Source organism: Stylophora pistillata, chromosome 1, assembly GCF_964205215.1.
Source record: "Stylophora pistillata chromosome 1, jaStyPist1.2, whole genome shotgun sequence".
Taxonomy (NCBI): Eukaryota; Metazoa; Cnidaria; class Anthozoa; order Scleractinia; family Pocilloporidae; genus Stylophora; species Stylophora pistillata.
Genome location: NC_142519.1, coordinates 52,473,099 through 52,490,780, shown reverse-complemented (window position 1 = coordinate 52,490,780; position 17,682 = coordinate 52,473,099). Strand labels below are relative to the sequence as shown.

The 17,682-nt window shown below is 38.6% G+C and overlaps 1 pseudogene; it reads right to left on the bottom strand.

Annotated features, from left to right (window-relative positions):
* Positions 1 to 12,997: 12,997 nt before the first annotated feature.
* On the bottom strand, positions 12,998 to 13,780 carry LOC148743041 (uncharacterized; annotated as a pseudogene).
* Between the last annotated feature and the right edge of the window lie 3,902 nt (positions 13,781 to 17,682).

Below are 17,682 nucleotides of genomic sequence, written 5' to 3'. Positions count from 1 at the left end.
TTCGTTACTGAGTACGTAAAACATGCCTAATATCTCGAAATGTGTATACATGCAATGTTACAACTGTAATCTACTTGAGAGGGAACGTTTCATCGAAAGGAAGCCCTAATTTAGTTTTCCTAAAAGTTCTCGGTGGCCAGATCTGATTGGTTTTAGGATTGTACTGAAAACATGTGCATGATAATGGTATAAACGGTGCATCAATATACAAAGCCCATCCTTAGTCTTACCACTATGGTTTTACACTCGTAAAAGTATCTATAGGCAATGCGAATAATGCAATTCTCAATTTGCATGATTAGGCTGACTGGATTACTTGTCTGTAAAGATGGGGGAAGGGACGCTAATCCGAGAGTTATGGGCATTGTCTCCTTTGAATTTGGAATTCACTCACGATGAAGCTTAATCACACGTACGCCTTGAATAATAGACCGGTTCACGCTCTTGAGTGCATGCTGGGTAATTAGGGCAAGCAAATCCAAAATGGCGGATACGAACAACACTCTTTTGCTCGATCTGAATACTTATAGTTCAATATAGAAGTCACAGCTACATTTTGAGCTCTTTATGTTATTGCCATCTCGCTCAAAAGTCGTTGACAGTTCAATATCCCAACAACACGATCATGGCCACGCACCTCGAAGATTTTTTGGAACTTTCATGTGGGGAATTGCAGTTTTATCTTAAACAGCGAGGTTTGCCCTCTGGAGGGACACACTCGGATCTTGCTGCTCGTGCTTTGGTAGCTTTTGAACATAAAACGCCTATTCGAGATTCGGCCGAAAGCCAAGCCAAGTCACTACAAAATGAACATGTAGAACTACTACGCACATGCGGTATAAAGGATCCGTTATCCATGGTCGATTGGGAGGACTGTGTAACAAAGTGGCCGCATACAAACATTGGTCAAATATTCTCGTTTATACTTGGAAAAAAAGCTTTCGACACTGACTATATTGGTCAATATAAAATCAGAAAAGCGTATTCATACTTTAAAAGTGGTTTTGTGCACACTGTATACTCAAAAACAATTCATGGACAAGACAAAGTTCTGTTGTTTGCATCTGTCACTCCATCTCAAAGAATTCGCGAAGAACCTCATAAAGTGTGGATAATTTGTAAATCTCCCGGTGAAATTCTTGGGGCATATTGTAGCTGTACAGCTGGATACAGTCAGTGCTGTAATCATGTCATAGCCCTTTTATATAAAGTTGAGTTTGCCAACCAGAAAGGTTTCACAGATCCTTCCTGCACAGATAAGGCATGTGTGTGGAATAATACTAGCAAGAAAGACATCCAACCCATGAAATTAAAGGACATGGTGTTCCAAAGCCACAAGGTAGTCAAAGAAAACCCAAGTTATGCTATTAATAGCAAGGAAAAACAGAACTTTGATCCTCGGCCAGAATCCTTGAGGGTTGTTACCGAAGAAAGCAAGCAAAAGTTTCTAGCTTCTCTTCGAAACATAAATCCTGATGCTGTCATCCATATTTCATATGCACCACCAACTTCTGATGATGTTCCCCCATCACTACAAATTATAGCTGATGATATATCCTCTAAAAACAATGGTGTAGATGCTGATGAATTAGTGAGACAATTTCTGGAACAATTATCTTTCAATGACAGTAGCATTAAAGAATTAGAAAAGGCCACAAGGGATCAGGCTAACTCCAGTATATGGAAAGAGCAAAGAAAAGGTAGAATAACTGCATCTCATTTTCATGAAGTATACACAAAGACAAAAACAATTCTTAGAAAAAGAAAGCCAAATTGCAAAGTAATACCTCTTCTTGAGCGAATTTTAGATTGTACCGATCTGTCAATGATACCTGCCATTAAATGGGGAAGAGAACATGAGAGAGATGCTGCTGCATCATTCTTTGCACAAGAATCCAAAAAACACAAAAATGCAAAGCTTCAGACTTGTGGCTTGTTTATATCTAAAACTTACCCTTTTGTGGGAGCTACCCCAGATGGTATTTTTCACTGCGATTGCTGTGGTCATTCTTGTATTGAGTATAAATGTCCATACTCACTTGCAGACATGAAATTTGATGAGCATTGGAACAATACAACTTATCTAGAATTAGTGAATGGGAATATCATGCTCAAGAGAACCCACAGTTATTATTACCAGATACAAGGACAAATGGCCCTAACAGGATGTCCTAAAACCTTTTTTGTTGTTTGGACTCCACTTAGTGGTGCTCATATTGAAATTATTGAGTTTGATTTAAAACTGTGGCAAGATATCATACCAAATCTAACAATTTTTTTCAAGACTTATGTTGCTAGGGTGTTGCTAGGTACTAGGCCTATTTATTATTGTGCTGTCTGTGAAAAACCCTGTCTTGAGCCAGATGAAATTGAATGTGATGATGAAAACAGTGTTCAGTGTGAATGTTGTATGCTATGGTTTCACTGGGCCTGCTCAAATTTTGAACAAGAATCAACATTCATTTGCAGATTTTGCAATGAACAAGCAATAGATAATGATTAAAATTATAGAGTGGAAGCAATATGACCTCAACAAACTACTAAATAGTACAAAATAGTGCGGATGAAACCAAAACATTATAGTATTTAGTATTACTAAAGTTTCAAAGTTATTGTTTGAACATTGTTGTAGCTATATACAAACATGTTTGTGTAATTCCATAAAGGAATTGTATTCTAGAAGATGTGTAAATAAACTTGACTACCATAGCTTATAACCTGTGAGAAAATTGAATGGGAACATTTTGGACTGGTACAAAATGCAAACATAATTGATGAAATGAAATCTATGTACTCAAAGGCTTTTTCATATTACATATTGCTGCACAAATGATGATTATGTCATCCAAATGGGAAAGAATGCTAATGGGAATTTCTTGCTTTAACATAGCAAAGTCTTTAATTTGCTTGATAGCCTGCTCGACATAAATCCGTACATTAGCAATAAGTGATGTGTTCCTAACATCAGCACCTGACATCTGGAGATTGGAATGCTTGGAGGGTGGAATTGTTAGAGAACATTGGTAGTATGCTAACAGGTCATGAATCTTGAATCCCCTGTCTGCCATAACTTGGTCATGTGGCTGAAGATAGTTTAAGAAACCACTGTTTTCTACAATAAAAACATCAGATGACCTCCCACTGAAGGTCTCAGAGACAAATGATATGTGGCCATTTAGTGTTATCCCTATCAAAAACTTTAACGTGTAGTGTTGTTTGTAATTTGACCAACACATTGCCGCATTCTCTAAGCTTGATGGGGTTTCAGAGAATAGTTCTGTGCAGTCAATGATGACTCTACACTTTCTGTAATATCGTCGAAACATATCAGGCATATTTCTTTGAATTAAATACCTATCTGGCCAGGAAATCATCCACTTTAATTCTTTAGACATCAGCTTAACCCAAGTGGTAAAGACAGAGCTGACAGTCGCCTCGGAAACTTTGAACCTTAAAGCCAGATCAAATACAAAGAGTCCTAGCTTGATTCGCATCATGGTTAGCAAAAACTCTTGCTCCAAGGTTAGAGCTCTCTGTACATTATTTGACCTGGGCTTGGTGGTGTCCTTCAAAGCACTTTCTTTGTCTCCTTTCCAGTAGTGCATACACATGGCTTTTTCAAAGAGTGTATTAAACATCAATTGAAATGTTTCTACGTTAGGGAATCCAGTGAAACGCTGGACATCTTGCTCTGTTGTTAAATCAGCAAACTTCATACTTCCGTATGTTAGCGGATTTATTATCAAGCATTGAGTTCCTTCTTCTTTGAAGCTTGAGTTATTGGATGCCTCAGCAGTAGAGACAACTTCGTGTCTTGCCACAAGCTTTCTTTTCTTGGGTGAAGGTTTGTTAGAGTCACTTGGCACCATATACAAAGTTGGAGTTGGTGAGGAGTACGTTGGCTTTCCATATTGAAAGTGATTCGAACAAACAGTCTTGTAGTTGCCGGGTTCGAATCCAACAAGTCCTTTGGATATGCTGGCAATCCATTGGGCTCTTTTCTTTGGATCCTTCGGAATAAAATGCCAGCGAAGATTTTCGACATGTTACCGTTTCACTATCTTTTTTGGATATCTTGAGTCGTTGTTACAACCTCCAACACAACATCGGTAGTTAACCATTATATATCTTATTTTTTGACGCATTAAAATCGAAAATACAGAGCTCAAAATGTAGCTGTGACTTTTATCTTGAACTGTCAATACTAAAAATTGCGACCAGTTCTGAAACAAAGCCGATATTCATTAAGTATTCAGATCAAGCAAAAGAGTGTAGCCGAGCGTGTCCGCCATTTTGGATTTGCTTGCCCTAATTACCCAGCATGCACTCAAGAGCGTGAACCGGTCTATAAGACCGGTTCACGCTCTTGAGTGCATGCTGGGTAATTAGGGCAAGCAAATCCAAAATGGCGGATACGAACAACACTCTTTTGCTCGATCTGAATACTTATAGTTCAATATAGAAGTCACAGCTACATTTTGAGCTCTTTATGTTATTGCCATCTCGCTCAAAAGTCGTTGACAGTTCAATATCCCAACAACACGATCATGGCCACGCACCTCGAAGATTTTTTGGAACTTTCATGTGGGGAATTGCAGTTTTATCTTAAACAGCGAGGTTTGCCCTCTGGAGGGACACACTCGGATCTTGCTGCTCGTGCTTTGGTAGCTTTTGAACATAAAACGCCTATTCGAGATTCGGCCGAAAGCCAAGCCAAGTCACTACAAAATGAACATGTAGAACTACTACGCACATGCGGTATAAAGGATCCGTTATCCATGGTCGATTGGGAGGACTGTGTAACAAAGTGGCCGCATACAAACATTGGTCAAATATTCTCGTTTATACTTGGAAAAAAAGCTTTCGACACTGACTATATTGGTCAATATAAAATCAGAAAAGCGTATTCATACTTTAAAAGTGGTTTTGTGCACACTGTATACTCAAAAACAATTCATGGACAAGACAAAGTTCTGTTGTTTGCATCTGTCACTCCATCTCAAAGAATTCGCGAAGAACCTCATAAAGTGTGGATAATTTGTAAATCTCCCGGTGAAATTCTTGGGGCATATTGTAGCTGTACAGCTGGATACAGTCAGTGCTGTAATCATGTCATAGCCCTTTTATATAAAGTTGAGTTTGCCAACCAGAAAGGTTTCACAGATCCTTCCTGCACAGATAAGGCATGTGTGTGGAATAATACTAGCAAGAAAGACATCCAACCCATGAAATTAAAGGACATGGTGTTCCAAAGCCACAAGGTAGTCAAAGAAAACCCAAGTTATGCTATTAATAGCAAGGAAAAACAGAACTTTGATCCTCGGCCAGAATCCTTGAGGGTTGTTACCGAAGAAAGCAAGCAAAAGTTTCTAGCTTCTCTTCGAAACATAAATCCTGATGCTGTCATCCATATTTCATATGCACCACCAACTTCTGATGATGTTCCCCCATCACTACAAATTATAGCTGATGATATATCCTCTAAAAACAATGGTGTAGATGCTGATGAATTAGTGAGACAATTTCTGGAACAATTATCTTTCAATGACAGTAGCATTAAAGAATTAGAAAAGGCCACAAGGGATCAGGCTAACTCCAGTATATGGAAAGAGCAAAGAAAAGGTAGAATAACTGCATCTCATTTTCATGAAGTATACACAAAGACAAAAACAATTCTTAGAAAAAGAAAGCCAAATTGCAAAGTAACACCTCTTCTTGAGCGAATTTTAGATTGTACCGATCTGTCAATGATACCTGCCATTAAATGGGGAAGAGAACATGAGAGAGATGCTGCTGCATCATTCTTTGCACAAGAATCCAAAAAACACAAAAATGCAAAGCTTCAGACTTGTGGCTTGTTTATATCTAAAACTTACCCTTTTGTGGGAGCTACCCCAGATGGTATTTTTCACTGCGATTGCTGTGGTCATTCTTGTATTGAGTATAAATGTCCATACTCACTTGCAGACATGAAATTTGATGAGCATTGGAACAATACAACTTATCTAGAATTAGTGAATGGGAATATCATGCTCAAGAGAACCCACAGTTATTATTACCAGATACAAGGACAAATGGCCCTAACAGGATGTCCTAAAACCTTTTTTGTTGTTTGGACTCCACTTAGTGGTGCTCATATTGAAATTATTGAGTTTGATTTAAAACTGTGGCAAGATATCATACCAAATCTAACAATTTTTTTCAAGACTTATGTTGCTAGGGTGTTGCTAGGTACTAGGCCTATTTATTATTGTGCTGTCTGTGAAAAACCCTGTCTTGAGCCAGATGAAATTGAATGTGATGATGAAAACAGTGTTCAGTGTGAATGTTGTATGCTATGGTTTCACTGGGCCTGCTCAAATTTTGAACAAGAATCAACATTCATTTGCAGATTTTGCAATGAACAAGCAATAGATAATGATTAAAATTATAGAGTGGAAGCAATATGACCTCAACAAACTACTAAATAGTACAAAATAGTGCGGATGAAACCAAAACATTATAGTATTTAGTATTACTAAAGTTTCAAAGTTATTGTTTGAACATTGTTGTAGCTATATACAAACATGTTTGTGTAATTCCATAAAGGAATTGTATTCTAGAAGATGTGTAAATAAACTTGACTACCATAGCTTATAACCTGTGAGAAAATTGAATGGGAACATTTTGGACTGGTACAAAATGCAAACATAATTGATGAAATGAAATCTATGTACTCAAAGGCTTTTTCATATTACATATTGCTGCACAAATGATGATTATGTCATCCAAATGGGAAAGAATGCTAATGGGAATTTCTTGCTTTAACATAGCAAAGTCTTTAATTTGCTTGATAGCCTGCTCGACATAAATCCGTACATTAGCAATAAGTGATGTGTTCCTAACATCAGCACCTGACATCTGGAGATTGGAATGCTTGGAGGGTGGAATTGTTAGAGAACATTGGTAGTATGCTAACAGGTCATGAATCTTGAATCCCCTGTCTGCCATAACTTGGTCATGTGGCTGAAGATAGTTTAAGAAACCACTGTTTTCTACAATAAAAACATCAGATGACCTCCCACTGAAGGTCTCAGAGACAAATGATATGTGGCCATTTAGTGTTATCCCTATCAAAAACTTTAACGTGTAGTGTTGTTTGTAATTTGACCAACACATTGCCGCATTCTCTAAGCTTGATGGGGTTTCAGAGAATAGTTCTGTGCAGTCAATGATGACTCTACACTTTCTGTAATATCGTCGAAACATATCAGGCATATTTCTTTGAATTAAATACCTATCTGGCCAGGAAATCATCCACTTTAATTCTTTAGACATCAGCTTAACCCAAGTGGTAAAGACAGAGCTGACAGTCGCCTCGGAAACTTTGAACCTTAAAGCCAGATCAAATACAAAGAGTCCTAGCTTGATTCGCATCATGGTTAGCAAAAACTCTTGCTCCAAGGTTAGAGCTCTCTGTACATTATTTGACCTGGGCTTGGTGGTGTCCTTCAAAGCACTTTCTTTGTCTCCTTTCCAGTAGTGCATACACATGGCTTTTTCAAAGAGTGTATTAAACATCAATTGAAATGTTTCTACGTTAGGGAATCCAGTGAAACGCTGGACATCTTGCTCTGTTGTTAAATCAGCAAACTTCATACTTCCGTATGTTAGCGGATTTATTATCAAGCATTGAGTTCCTTCTTCTTTGAAGCTTGAGTTATTGGATGCCTCAGCAGTAGAGACAACTTCGTGTCTTGCCACAAGCTTTCTTTTCTTGGGTGAAGGTTTGTTAGAGTCACTTGGCACCATATACAAAGTTGGAGTTGGTGAGGAGTACGTTGGCTTTCCATATTGAAAGTGATTCGAACAAACAGTCTTGTAGTTGCCGGGTTCGAATCCAACAAGTCCTTTGGATATGCTGGCAATCCATTGGGCTCTTTTCTTTGGATCCTTCGGAATAAAATGCCAGCGAAGATTTTCGACATGTTACCGTTTCACTATCTTTTTTGGATATCTTGAGTCGTTGTTACAACCTCCAACACAACATCGGTAGTTAACCATTATATATCTTATTTTTTGACGCATTAAAATCGAAAATACAGAGCTCAAAATGTAGCTGTGACTTTTATCTTGAACTGTCAATACTAAAAATTGCGACCAGTTCTGAAACAAAGCCGATATTCATTAAGTATTCAGATCAAGCAAAAGAGTGTAGCCGAGCGTGTCCGCCATTTTGGATTTGCTTGCCCTAATTACCCAGCATGCACTCAAGAGCGTGAACCGGTCTATAGTAGTTTGTTCATACTCACAGGAAGCGAATACTTGACGCCATATCTTTAAATTGCTCGTTGCTCACTGTGCGGATTTTGTTGAGATAAAAGCTCCTGTAAACGACGATAGAATGAAAGGGTAACTCGTTAATGACAAACATTAGAACATAAAGTTATATTAAAAAAAAAAACCAAAATAAGTGATTGTGAGAGAGCACGAGTAACACCGAATGAGCACGAGTGACCACAAATGACCACGAGTGAACCCCGAACGATCATGATTGACCACTAGTTACCATGAGTAACCACAAGTGACCGTGGTGACCACGAGTGACCACGAGTGACCACGAGTAACCACGAGTAACTCCGAGTTACTCTGAGCGACCACGAATGACCACTACTTTCCATCAGTGACTCGTGTGATCAAGAGTAACTAGTAAGCAGTAACTAGAGGAAGGAAGGAGTGGTGTCATCTTCCTGCTTCCCACCACACGAACCTTTCATCTGGTTTCAATCACTCGTCACCGTGACGAAGAGAAGAGTCTTCTCTGTCAACTTTGCATCTTTGCTTTTTTTTTTCCTTTGTTTTGTTTTTAACTTTTATTTTATATTTTAACGTATTTTTTGGTATTTATCGCTCGTTTTCTTCCCATTCATTTCCCTAACTTAATTTCTTCTGTCTGCCGGGATTCTGGACGGAAACGGACTAATTGGGCAACAATTTTTGACATGCGAAGTAGCTCTGGGAACTACGCTTTCAATGAAGGAAGTGATACATTGTTTGCGAATGTCAGTCTCCGTGAATGGTTTATATCTACGTTGAAATCACAAGTTTTTGGATGAAGTCACCTGATGATAATAAGATTATGATGTCAGCCAAATATATAACTTCTTGGTCACCCTTGGTTGTTAGTGTTCACTCGTGGTCATTTGCTGTCAATCGTGGTCACTCGTGTGTAACTTTTGACACAACCTACTCAAATGACGGAGATGCAGAACATGCCGACGACTGCATTCTCACAAGACCCCAGTTTTTCAGTGCTTCATTAGCGTCGATTAAAAATGCTAATGAGAAACAGAGACTTACATAAGCTGCATGTTTGTTAAGCCTTTAAAAACTCCACGCTGTAGGTAGTGAATATTGTTCTCATAAACAGCCCTTGAACGACAAAGAAGACAGATCATTATTACTTAAAGTACATAAAACTCTAGAAGCAAACTTCCATTGCAAAAAAAACTTCTAATAGCTTTATCAACTCTTCCGCGTCTTATTGTAAAAAATATCTATATAAATTATGTGACACCAAAAAGGATATTGAAAATACCTCACTGCTTGGGACTACTTAAAAAAAATTAGGTAATGGCAGTTAGCGGTTGCCTCGCTTAATCTGAGTATGAGTACGCGCTGATTCATATATGGGAAAGAATTGCTACATCCTTTTAATAATTGTCTTTTTTTTTTCTGTCATGTGACATCATGCCAATGAGATCAGAGTTGGCAGTTGCTATCTTGGATGTACTAGCAACTTCAAACTCGAGCAACGTCATACGTGACTCTGGTAAACTCCAAGCTTAAGGTGTCTGAATCTAAGCCAGCCAAGGCACACTAGTTTGAGTAGTTCAACGAAACCTTAAGCAGAACAAAGGTGAAGGAATAAGTCACTTTTTGTGTCACGCCACACATGTGATTCAATTTAACTTATAATTTAGAATTACTTATTCCTCAAGTATGTGTTCTTTTTTTTTTCGCAATCCCACATCCTCTAACAGAAAATTTAAATTAACCAAATAATACGACAGCCGCTAAGGAACATTGATTACAGATGATCAGATATCTCGCGTAAGGTCAAGAATTTTTACTAGTGCAGTTGGGTATAATTTTCTTCCACCATCTCGTTCATATTTGGACAAGCCTTGGAACTTATCCGGTGGCAGGGTTACGAGGCTGTTTTTCTCCTTGTATCTACGCGATAAATGAAATGCTCGAGACACACTGTATCACTATTTAACAGTAAAGATAATTTTAAATAATTCCTTGAGCTTAGAAACGTTCATTGTCAGGTCTGGCTAAGATCATTCATATCAGTTTATTCCCCTCATATCAACGTTCTTCTTGAAATTATTCGTGCCTTGTTCTTCAGCAAACTGTTTCGCTGCTCATCAAAGCTGTCGAAAACTTCGTTAAAAGCATCCCCAGTCTGCTTTCGCCGGGACGAGAACATTTTGATCACACCACACTTGCACTGATTGTTCTGACCGCCGGTTACAATGGCTTAACGACGGTATATACTCACGGTGTACATCATTATAACTATTATTAAAAAATATTTTAAGAGGGAGCCCAGTTCGCCATAGTGGATTTCAGTGAGGCCCTCAAAATTAGCAATGTATGAGATAAGTAAATCACATACATTGATAAGTAAAAGCTCACAGTGGAAATTATGAAATATTTAAAATATGACATCAACAGAAAATAATAAAATCGACGAGCAAGAGATGACACACTAACGCCGATGTAAACTAGCTGTGCCTAGTTAAATTTAGAACATAGCTAGCAGAGCCGCGCAATCAAATTCAATATACGTAAGCGTGCTCAAAATCCCGATAGTGCACGCTGATAGCGTCAGCAAATCGCTTCGCAAGAATTTTTTTTTTCCGCGCGAGCGGTCATTGTTAGCGGGGGGAAAAATAATATATTTCGCGACAATAATGGATACAAACATTTGTAACTCTTTCGAGGTTATTCCGATGTGTTTCACTTGGAAAATGCTGGCGAACTATTCAGGGACTATATCACTACGAACGGCGCGTTAAAGTAAGGAGAAAGAAAGAGAAACTAACCGTCACGCGCTCACGGTCTCGAGAAAACCTAAAGTTTGGTTATTTCAGGTTGTTGTTTTGCCGAGAACGGCAAAGAAATGTACCAAAATGTTGAACGGACGTGCAGGGCGATTGTTTTTGCTCATTAAGCCTACTGTTTTCTGCCGTTCTCGTTGCCGTCGCCGTCGTCGTTGCTAAAGCTTCCTAATGATTAATGGCTGACACCGAGGTCGCAAAAATCTCAAAATGCTAGCGAAGACAGAGCCTAACTTAACTTAATCAGTTAATTTCCAGGAAGCTATTCATAATCAGAGTAAGGAAAAAATCGAGGAGCCTACAAGTATTCTACACAGAGAAAAACGTTTCCAGCCGTTACTAATATTCACCTGAACGATTCACTTAGTGAAGCACTGATCAAAGAAAAATCGATTTACGTAGGCAGTACATACAAAATGTCCCAAAACGTTTCTTCCTATAGAAAGTTCACCCTCACCGATTGAAGACATAAGGCCACTTCTTGCCTTCTTTGTATCTGTACTCAGTTTAACAAAGTAAATTTAGATAAGAGCCATAATTGGGACAGAGACGGAAACGCCCGGTCAGGCCCTTGGGATATGTGAATTTCACTAAAGTTATTTTACTATAGACTCAAAATTAAACGAGACTTACCTTAAGTCGATGTTTGATTGGGATTCTGCCGAGTCGTCAGTAGCACAAGAAGTCACGTGAGAAAGCACCAGCCGCTCAAGTGGTCAGTCTTTAAAGCCTTGAGTGTGCTAATCAGGTGAATCGTAGCACAAGAAGTGTGGGCGGGTATAAATACCTCTACAGGGTATGGGCGTGACTTCTTCTGCTACTGATGACTCGGCAGAATCCCAATCAAACATCGACTTAAGGTAAGTCTCTTTAATGCATCAACAACTTGACTCCTAACTATCTCTGTGAACGATTTAAACAACGTTCCGAAATTCACCAAAGAGATACCAGACAGAAGAGCGAGCTTACGTTGCCCAAGTGCAGGATCGCGGCTGGGAAAAGGGCTTTTGCCTTCCGTGGGGCTAAAAGTTATAATTTTTTACCCAAATTTATCAGAGACACAGATAGCCGAAGTGGTTTTAAAAAGAAAATTTTTAAGAATATTCTTAATTCGTAACATGTGACTTTAGTATTGAAATATAAGCTAATTTTTTTTTTTTTTTTTTTTTTTTTAATATCATGTTATCTTATTATGACGTTTTTATGACTTAATATCTTATATTCATGTATGGCGGAAGAGCCCCCAGGGGGGAGCTATGCAATAAAGTATGTATGTATGTATGTATGTAAGGAGTTGGCCAAATCTGGTAAAGTTGTTGAAGCTGGTCAGTCACTGAGAGACAACCTAAAGACATTTAGTATTACTGAAAAAAGGTAGACTATTAATTTTCATGTAAGAAGTATGGAACTCGGAGACATTATGTAATCACACAGGTCAGGACAAAACATACTTTAAGGTGAGAGAAATTTTGAGGGCTAAAGAAAACAAACTTATAAGGGAAGCCTGGCCCTAATTTCTAACCCCAAAAACATTTATGCTCTTTACTTCAGTTTTTAAGGTAAGTATCTCTAGTAAAACTTAATTTTCTTTCAGTCAGTTCAGTTATGTGATGCTCCCGATCTGCATGTGTGATCTACATTGAAAAATTCCCTTCTTTAAGACCTGTCACATTCTACCCAGCCACCAGGGGCTACAATTTGCCTATATGAGCAGTGGCATACCTGTGAAAAAATTCTCTTTTTGCAAGCCAAGTTATACAGCAAACATGTATTTGCTTGCAGGGCAAGCAATACATGACCCTTAAAAACTCTTATATGTTAAGTTTAATGTACTGTTATCCCCATTCACTAAAGTCAAAGAACTTGGATTAACTTTTAAGGCAAAATGCCTACGTGCAATCATAAGAAACAAATGTAAGAGTGCGCAAGCCTAGATTTTCATCGAAGAATTTTTGCATGACCCCTGAGTACCAATTTACAATATCACGACAGCTACCCTGTCCATGAGGTACATGGCCTACCATGGCTCCACACTGGCCGTGGGAATGGGAATCTACAATTGCAATGGCTTCTGTCTCCCAAATTAGAACTGCCACAGTGCAGAGGCTAGAGATCATAACAGCCACTTGCTTCTGTTGCCGGCTTGCCCTTGCTTGCAAAGTGGTGATCAGAGGTCAAAAATCTCCTGATTGCAAATCAAACCCAATGGCTTGATCATAACTTGAAATATGAAAATCATCTCCTCAGCTCTCCACAGCATCTTCTGTGTCAAGATTTCTAGCCTCTCCATCAAACAGCAGATCATGCAGAGCATTTCCTTCAAACATTGCCTGAGCCAGTACTTCAAACCACTGACTTGGTGGGGTGCTTGCAGTTAACTCTGGCAGAGCATGTTTGCCAAACTGAAAGCCAAACAGTGAGGCAATAAGGGTACATGCATTACTTCCTTGACGGCCATCAACAGTTGACTGGCTAAGGTTACCAGAAAGGGAAAACTGCTTTAAAACCAGTGATGCCAAAAGGATCGTACGCCAGACAAACTGAGTAAGATGAAATAAGGTGAAATAAGGACCAATAACATGACACTTTTGAAGTTTAATCTCTCCACAAAAATTGAAGGATATATAAGATTTTCTGTAGATCATAATCCCCTCCAACACTCATATACACATCATGTAGCCAAGGCAATTCCTCTGGACTCATAGCATAGCCCCTAATGGTCCCCTTCATTGAATTCCAAACAATCTTTGACTGCACCTGTGTTTCAAGTAAAGTAAATGCTTCCAGGTAAAATCAACTAAATTAATTATTGCAACATTGTTGAAGTAACTGTTAAATTGCTTGCACTAACGATGATTGCACTAAAGCAATGACTTAATTTTTTATTCTGTCCTGTGTTTAACTTTTGCCAATTTGGACATCCAGAAATTCATGGTCTTAATTTTCAGCACTTACTTAGCTGACCTTTACAAGTGTAAAGATTTTCTACTGTATAAAACTTTTCTTTAAATAAAGCCTGATATAATTATAAGAAAGAACAAAAGAAAAAGACCCAGAAATACATGAACCAGCAGCTATATTTGTTAATTTATTTATTTTTATATTAAGACTTTATCATGGTTGCTTTTACTAGCCTTTGTCTCATCAAAAACCAGGACAATGCCCAATGGTCTTTTCTTTCCTGTATCAACCTGTATTTTGGTGAAATTTTCATATTCTTGCCTTTGATGAGGAATGTAGTCTTCAGGGATCCAAGGCCTACCAGCATTTTTGCTAAAGATACGTTGAAGATATTTGGTGCACGGTACTTGCAGGATGCCTAGGTCTCGAAATGCACGAAATGCTGCTGAACCTCTGGCATAGAAAGCAAGAGCTATTAAATAAAAGAAGTGAAATTACACAAAATCATTTATGTACAGTACATTAAATTCTATAAAACAAAAATTATATGGTCTCCTTGTCCCTTTTACATGTAAATCAAGACATAGACCAAGAGTTTTTTTCTGTGTTTATGACACATTATCAAGCAATTTTTTTTGGTTGTTTTTGTTCTGATATTTGGACTATTGTATACAGGGCAACCCTATACTAGTAAATTCATGCTTTTGATGCATGTTTCTGGCAAAAATTTCTCTGGAAAAGCATATGAAAATTAATTAAATAAAAAACTTATCAACTCTTATCGTTGCAGACGACCACTTATTACTTTGTCTTCCAGTTTCTAGAAGAAAGAGAAAGAAATGACTCGATGGGGACTGACATAAACAGAAAAAAAATTGTTTATGCACATGGCCGACATGTAAATAACCGGATAGCGAACGAATATTATTTTCTTAAAATCGAAAAAGAACACTCTGCTTTAGACAGATACATTTATTTATTGCCAATCTTCATTCATCGTACATAGTCTATATAGATATAGTTAAGGCAAAAGGAAACGCAGCGAGCTCTGATGAGCGTTTTTAAGGTTCCGACCAATGATTTCAATTTAAAAGGGTGGCATAATGAGTATCACTTTACTTGTTAATCAACTGGTATCAAAGAGTATTTTTCACTGATTGTACATTTGTACATGTGCGTTAATTTGTCTTACAAACTACCTGCTTTACTACCACACTTTGTTTTTAAAATAGTATGAAAGAAATACTACTCTTTGAGTATCATACCGTAACTCTGGTGAAATATGGTAATGAATGATGTTTACTTTGTGTTTTTGAAAAAACGAAACTTAAACTTCTTGACTTACCATTCTTGGCCTGGTCCTTGAAAAATGATTCCTTCTCCATCTGCCACATTTCACGGATAACCGCTCCAGTACCGGGCTTGTGATTGTCAGCCTCTTCCACAACTTTCGCTAAACCTTCTTGTCCTTCATTGCACCAGTCAATTGCCTAAACTATTCGATTGACTAATGTTCTACTGATCATTCGCTCCGCAATTCTTATCAAATTCTTTCGCTCTTTTCGAACGTTCTCATGCCTCAATATTTGGCTTCCGGGCTCAAGCAGGACAATCTAGTTTGGACGACGCCAGCTGTCTTTCAATGCGCTCTTCTTCTAGCAAGCTCGTTCTCCTGTCACGAACAACAAGCATTTGTCTCCTCACAAGTCTACACTCGCTGCATATGTCGCACATTTCGTCAGCCAAATCCAGCTTCCTCGGTTTGTGCCACAACTTGCACTTTCTAGCACTTATGTGTCTCCAAGGCCAAAGCTCTTCTTTCACGTTTGATGGTTGAATGCGAATATACGCGAAGGTAGCTTCGTAGTCTGAAATTCCAGGGCACATAACAAAACCTGAATGTGGTCGAAGAACCTCAATCACTCGCTCCACAGACAATCGATCGTTCAAGTCAACTTGACCCTCGTCGACAGTTTTATGGATGAATACCTGTAATTTATAATGCCCTGATGGACAGAAAAGTAATCTTACTGGATGGTAGGTACCAAGTTTTTCACTGAAGGTCCTCTCCTTGCGAGGATAGACGCTGAGAGCTGCACTTTGGTGATGGCCGGATATCGCTTCCATTTCACAGTGCAGCGAAGCGTCAAGTTGATAGACTTCTTCCTCCAGCTTTTTTAATATCTGAACTTCTTTGGAGGTCCTGAGTTCCCGAAGATACTGCTCTTGGGATAATTCCTTGGCTTTCTTCTGTTTCTTTTCAAGAAGACCTTTTAAAGCTTTAACCCCGGACGCGGACTTCTTCTCACGGCTTTCGCGCCGAAGGAAACAGAATTGGAGTCTTCTTCGGAAGACAAAACCTCGCTTATCTTGCGCTTACGAGTAGGACCGCTTTCTGCAACTTCTTTTTGTGGAACGCACTCACCAGGCCCTTCAATAGACTCATCCGGTATATTTATGCCGAAATCCAGACGCCTGTAAATCGCGGTCGGATACAAGGTCATGTTGAATATTCAACAGTCGCCATTACTATGCATATTATAAATACAAGGGCTGGCGCGCTTCAATTAAGATGTGCGGACGTCCCAGGAAGTAGACTTCCGTTTGATTGTAACTCTAAAAATAACTTTAGTGAAATTCACATATCCCGGCCACGCCCTCAGATTCGCTCTCTGTCCCAATTATTGGCTCTTGATTTAGAGAAAGATAAACCTGGAGTCAAAGTAATGTTTTCGAAAACAAAACTCGGGTGATGACTGCTCCTGCATGAGCTCAATACACGCTGGGGAGGGTCAAGTTTAAAGCTGGATATGAAAGCAAGAAATATTAATACAACGAAATTAGTTGACACTAAGTCAAGCAAAATATATAAACTTGTGCATTGGAAGACAATATTCTCGTCAAACTGAAATAATCCGGGCGATATTTGGATCAATTAAATTTTCTTTCAAATATATTTTACTAATGTCCAACCAGGAGAAGAAGTTTAGTAGTTTTCGGGCCGGGATACCTTGAGACCTGGCTTCTGTTTTAAATTGATTACAATTGTGAAGTCTTTGAGATATAAATGATTTTCAATTCTCATGCAGTTAAATCCCAAAATTAGAAAGTGTGAAGTTTGAGAACATGGAAAGAGTCCGATTATAATGCAGCTGACTGCAACAGCAACTCGCGGAGCGAGCTTACTGTGCGCCCGCAATACGTCCATGGCTGTTATTTGATGCTGTCCCGACCTGAAGGGACTCACTAAACCTGCACTGGGTTTACTGGGCCAATAAGGCTATTTGGTCTTTACTGGATTCTCGACTTCGTTGATGAATCGATTCTAATATTATACCAATCATCCCACTTCACCAAGAAGCAAACTGAAATCTCTGGAACGCCGATTGAATGGTGGAGAAATACAATGAACTGACTAGAAAAAGTGCGCCTTTAGTGTTTGACATGGAATATTCAAATTTTTCTGCGAAAGACTGTTGATGTAATTACGGTGGTTCTTCATGTTGCTTTGGGAACCAGCTCCTGTGAAACCACAAAGGGAACTGTTAATGTTTCGTAAGGTGGTACTGAATTGAATATTAATGTTTTTCTTTTCTTTTGGAGGAAATTAAAAGACAAATATTTTGGAAATATCAAAATACGAGAAAGTGGTGGACTGCTTTCTCTTCTCTTT